Below are 6,000 nucleotides of genomic sequence, written 5' to 3' on the forward strand. Positions count from 1 at the left end.
TGCCCCACAATAGCTCCACTGCCCCCTTTTCTATTGGTATTAAGCCTCTGTGATAGCTGCGCACCTACAGCCCCTTGAGGCATATCCCCCAGAGCTAAAGTTCCCCCACGTGGCACTCCTTTCTTACCTACAGAGCCGTATGGAGAACTCAATAGGCTCCTCTTCACGGCCGGGTGTCAAATGGTGAGAGCCGAGACAGGAAGTCGACATGGAGAAGGCCAAAGCCACCGGAGGAGCACGTGGACCACCGACCCTGGACTATGGAAGACCTGCCCGGAGCCCTGGGCATTGCCACTGCCAGCATCTGAAAAAGCGACACCGCCGTCTAGATTGATTCGCTTGACAAGGCCGGTGAAGGCCCAGGTAAGGCCTCGGCGCTCCCACTATACCCACCAACGATGGAAGAGAATGGTATGGGCCAAGGGGAAATTGGAAAATCACAGGAAGGACTGGCGACCACATCGCCTATATTTTGGGAAAGGCCCAGCCTGGGCCATAGGGCCCAAAAAAAAATCAGACGCTGCACCCGAGAGTCCTAAATCCTCTTGTGCCCCCCAACTACCTTCCGGATAAGCAGCCTCTTGCAAGGCCTGATCCAAGGTCTGATCCAAAATCTCAGAGATAACCTTGGAGCTACCCCTCTCACCGGGCCTACCCTGGGAAGGGACTTGGGGGGATTAAGTAAAAAAGTATGACCCACCGCATCAGGCTAAGGTGAGATCTATTCATCTGCTTCACTTTCCTCCATGACTTCTCCTTCTGCAGATTCCTCTGGGGCCTCCATTAATCGTTTTGGAGGTACTTTTACTCTATTGGATTGCTTCATGTGAAAACTTCAAAGAAACAAGCAGAAAGAGGATTTGGACTTCCTGTACAGGTCTTAAAAAGGTAAGCCACACTCCTCCTCTCTAACTGTAACATTGTTTCTCACACACACACACACACAGGAACACTCCCACTCCTCCGTCCTGGCCTTAACCCTTATGTGCATTCAAGGCAATTTGCATTACATTTCCTATAAGTATTTAAGCTTCACATTTGTTCTTGGCCAGTCCTGACACCGTTAAAAATAAAATAAAATAAAATATTTGTTGTGCTGCTGATGGCTTGTAGCGCTAGTACTAGCTTCTAATGTAAATTTATTTAGGTTTAACCTTCTTCATGACTGACAAACTGTTTTTCATTAACACATTTTGAAAATAACTATGAAATGAAACTAAATAATTTTTTTATCACAGAAATTTGCCATTTTGTCTGTGTGCACATTTAGTAAATAGGGTTGCCAGGTGTCCAGTATTTTAGCCGGCTGTCCAGTAAAATCTATACAAAAATACTGGACACTTAAATGTCCCCCTGTCAGCTATTGTAAAGGGCCTTCTAGGCCTTTATGCATTAGAAATTTGGCTCAAAAAGAAGTTACTATTTTTTTACTTCATTTTCTATTATATGTGTTACAGGCAACCATGGAGGTGTTCAATCATTGCTGGGTGTTTACCTCTAGCAGCCAAGGGGGTCACATCACTGCTCTGTACATGTGTTACTGGCAACCAAGGGGATAAAATGACTGACAGTTATACATGGTCACCAGAATGTGCAGCCAATAAGGGACAGTTATACATGGTCATAAACTCAAATATTAGAGAGACAAATAGTACAAAAAATTCACCATTTAGCGAATGCACACACTCGTGTGCCCTGTAATATCGCTACCCCTCACTCCCGGTCAAATATGAACATTTCTCTGTTTGGCTTAACCCACTTCTGGCTGGGACTGTCCATCCGCTGTAGCTATATAGCTGTATATTGCAGTGTAGAGAAATCTCGGTTAAACGGGGTCCGCGGCTTGTATGCCTTTCTCTCACATATTCCAGTGTGTTCCGCTAAGGAAGCAGCCTCTCAGTCCTCCTTGTGCGGTATACTCACACGTTCATGCTCAGAACAACGTTGATGTCTGGCGGAGGGGGAGGGGTCAAGCCCGACATACAGGGGATACATGGAGCTCTGTTTGAGTAATCCAATCAGCTGGATGCAATTTCAGAAACTAAAGAAATGTTGGATTCCTCTTGCAAAAGATAAAATGGTACTTTATTGTTCAATATTAAAACACATACGGAAGCTTAAGAAACTAACACACAGCAGGCGCAGCACCAGGGCTTACGCGTTTCGGCTAGTTAGCCGTAATCATAGCCTGTTGGTGCTGTACCTTACATGTGATTTAAGACACATGCAAAGTTCTGATTGGTAATAAAATCAAAGAAACACCCACTATGTTAAATCAAATTGTAGCCCGCACATGACAGAGAACATTTTTTAAAACTATCATCAAGACCGGTTAGCTTAAGAAATACATATATAATGCAGTTAACAAGTATACATTTACACTATGCACAATATGATATATACAGTGAAAAGGGCAGATTAATAAACCTTAATTAAATGACGTCAATTCATTCCTGACTAAGAAACCTTTAAGTACATGTAAAAAATTATTGTTATTATTATTATTATTATGTTAGGTTCCATAGATATAAACAAGAGAATAGAAAATTGTATATATTCTAATATATAAATGTATAAATGAATACATGAAAGACAATGGATTAAGTAAAAATACCTACTTATATAAAGATGAATTAAAAAAGGGGGTAACAATGATAATAAATTTACCCAATAAAGGAGACAAGATAGGGAAGGGAGGGGGGAAGAGGAGAAGGGAGAGGGGAGGTGGAGGAAGGGGAAGAAGGGGGGTTAAGGGGGGGATGGGGAGGTAGAAGGGGAAGGGGGGTGGGGGGGTTGGGGGAAGACGGTAAATTGTGAAGAGGGATTGGGAGATTATTACTATTCCCAATAATTGATCAAATCAAATTTAGAATTGAGACCTTTTAGTATTCTGGTGAACATCCAGTAAACCTTCCTCTTTGCTAATAGCTGGTCTAAATTACCACCTCTATTAGGTTGTACCACTTTTTCAAATACACACCATCTAAAAGTATTCAAATTGCCTTCATGTTTGCCATTAAAGTGCTGCACCAAGGGTGTAGATGCCTTTCCCACATTGAAAGTGGATAAGTGTTCCCTTATTCTTGATTTCATATCCCTGGATATGAGTCCTACATACTGTAAATTGCACTGTATGCAGGTAATGAGATAAATCACATTGCTGGCAGTACAGTTGAGACATGTCTGGATGTCAAAATTTTGACCAGTGACTGAAGAAACAAAGTTCTTAGTAACTTGTACATAGTCACATGGTTTGCAGCGTCTGCTGCCACATTTAGCTATTACTGCTCTTAATCTGTTTAAGTTCCGTGGGTGCCAGAATTCCACCCAGAGTTCTACTTTTCTTGTATGAGCATTTTATGCCCATCCCCATGGTCTCCACCAATCTCTCATCTGCCGCTAAAAGGGGAAAATGCTTCTTAACTATCCCACATATCTTCTGATATTGGGCACTATACTCTGTAACAAAATGTACTCCCTGGGATGTTCTGGGGACTATTGTCTTAGATCTTTCTTGTAACAGAACCTTTCTTTCAGTATGTTCCACTGCCTTCCTGGTTATCAATACATCATGATTAGGGTATTTCCTCTCTATCAATCTATCCATAAGAAATTTGGCTTCCCTTACAAAATCAGCTTGACTAGAACAGTCTTTTTATTCTAGTAAATTGACCTTTTACAACTGCAAATCTGATTTGTTTCGGATGGCTACTGTTGTATTGCCTGATATGGGCTTGCGATACACACTCATAGATACATTGTATCCATCAACTCCTTTTAGGGTTAGATCTAAAAAATGTATTTGTGCGCAATTAATTTCAAAGGTGAAGCGCAAACCCATATCATTGCATTTTAAATATTGTAAGAAAATTGGGACTTCTGCTGGATCTCCTGACCACACAAACAGGAGGTCATCAATATACCTCCTGTACAGTTTGATATCCTTTTTGAAGTGGTTTTCATCCCCAAAGATGCAGTACAGCTCCCACTAACCCAAATACAAGTTGGCATAAGATGGGGCAAACTTTGCCCCCATAGCTGTGCCGCATCTCTGGAGACAGAATTCCCCCTCAAACTTAAAAAAAATTATGAGTGAGAAGAAATTCAATCACTCTAACAACATAAGTCTGAAAGGCAGGAGAAAAGTCACTGTAATCTCGTAAAAAGAAAGAAATTGCTTGCATACCCTTGTTATGTGGTATGGACGAGTATAAGGCAACAACATCCACTGTAAGCCAGACATATCCTTTATTACATTTGAAACCATCAAGAATATTAATCACATGTTTAGTGTCTCTGATATAAGACACTACTGAAAGCACTATAGGTTGCAAAATAGAGTCTACCCATTGTGAGAGGTGTTCCAATAAGGAATCTATCCCACTCACTATGGGCCTACCCTGAACATTGTGAATACTCTTATGAAACTGATGGAACCAGAGGGTCCTGGGAAATTTAACATTCAGATAATTGACTGTCTGGTCATCCAGGAACCCCTGTTCCCTTCCATCATCCAAGATGTGTTTCAATTGATGCTTAAAAACATTAGTGGGATCCCTGGGTAACATTTCATAGTCATGGATATTATGTAATTAGTGTTTAGCCGCTATCACATAGTCTTCCCTATTCATAACAACAACCGCTCCGCCCTTACCTGCGGATTTGACTATTGTTCTTTAGTTGTACCAGGGCATCTTTTTGTTTCAATGTGAGATTCTGTTTATCTTTTTTGACCTCATTCTGAAGTTTAGTAAGATCAGTTTCTATCCTATGTTGAAAAGTTTCTAGGATGTATCCATGACTATGTATTGGATAAAATGTTTACTTTTCAGTTAACGTCATTCTACCAGGGGCAATATTAGACTCTTTGGCCAAAGATTGTAAGGTAACAATATCACACATTTACTCAAAACCTTGCATTTTATGAAATACAGATTGTGTTTGTATGACAGAGGTTTCTGGTGTGATTTGCACTCCACCAAAATGCTTTTTCAAAGTGAGATTCTGTCACGCTCGGCCACTGGGAAGCTCCAGCTGTCCTCTCTGTGTGCTTGATTGACAGGTAGTCTGAGCCGCCCCTTCCTGATGATGTCACTAACAGGCTTTTTTATTCCGGGCTTCCTGTTTCTTCAGTGCCCGTTTGTTTGTTACTCTTTGTGGCTCCTGTGAGGACTTTGCTGTTGAATCCCTCTAACTGCCAAACTATGCAAAGACTGACTATCCTGGGTTAATCCTCTACTTCCTGATAACCTGTTGCCGAACATTACAAGTACTATTTATTCTGTGAATCTCTCAATCTGCTTGTTTACCTGTTGCCAAACTCTGCAAATACTGTTTACTCAGTGTAAAGCTTCAAACTGCTTGATATCCTGTTGCCAAACATTGCAAAGACTGTCTATTCTGTGAAACTCTCAAACTGCATGTTTACCTGTTGCCAAAAACTCTGCAAATACTGTTTACTAAGTGTAAACCTTCAAACTGCTTGATATCCTGTTGCCAAACATTGCAAGAACTGTCTATTCTGTGAAACTCTCAAACTGCATGACAACCTGTTGCCAATCCTTGCAAGTACTGATTCATCTGTATTAACCCTCAAACTACCTGTTATCCTGTTATCTAACTCTGCATGTACTGACTACTCAGTATAAACCTACAAACATGCTTGATAACCTGTTGCCAAACTCTTCAAGGACTGACTACAGAGTATTAACCCTCAAACTGCCTGATAACAAGTTACCTACTCCTGCATTATTAACTGTTTCTTGTTTACCCTTCCTCTGTCTGAGTATAAGTGACTATCCCTGCTCTCTTGATTCTATGGAAGACTTTTCCTGTAATCAGTTCCTTACTCAGAGTCTATTTGGCTGATATCTTGAATTACTTTGGACTCAGGCTAACCCTGCTCCATATAGTGAGTACATTGTTTTTTAGAGGTTGTCGTGGGGTCACGTCCTGGATTAAACTCAGAGTGCAAGGGTGTTGTTTAAGTTCGCCCTAGCA

The sequence above is a fragment of the Bombina bombina genome, chromosome 1 (assembly GCF_027579735.1).
Source record: "Bombina bombina isolate aBomBom1 chromosome 1, aBomBom1.pri, whole genome shotgun sequence".
Classification (NCBI taxonomy): domain Eukaryota; kingdom Metazoa; phylum Chordata; class Amphibia; order Anura; family Bombinatoridae; genus Bombina; species Bombina bombina.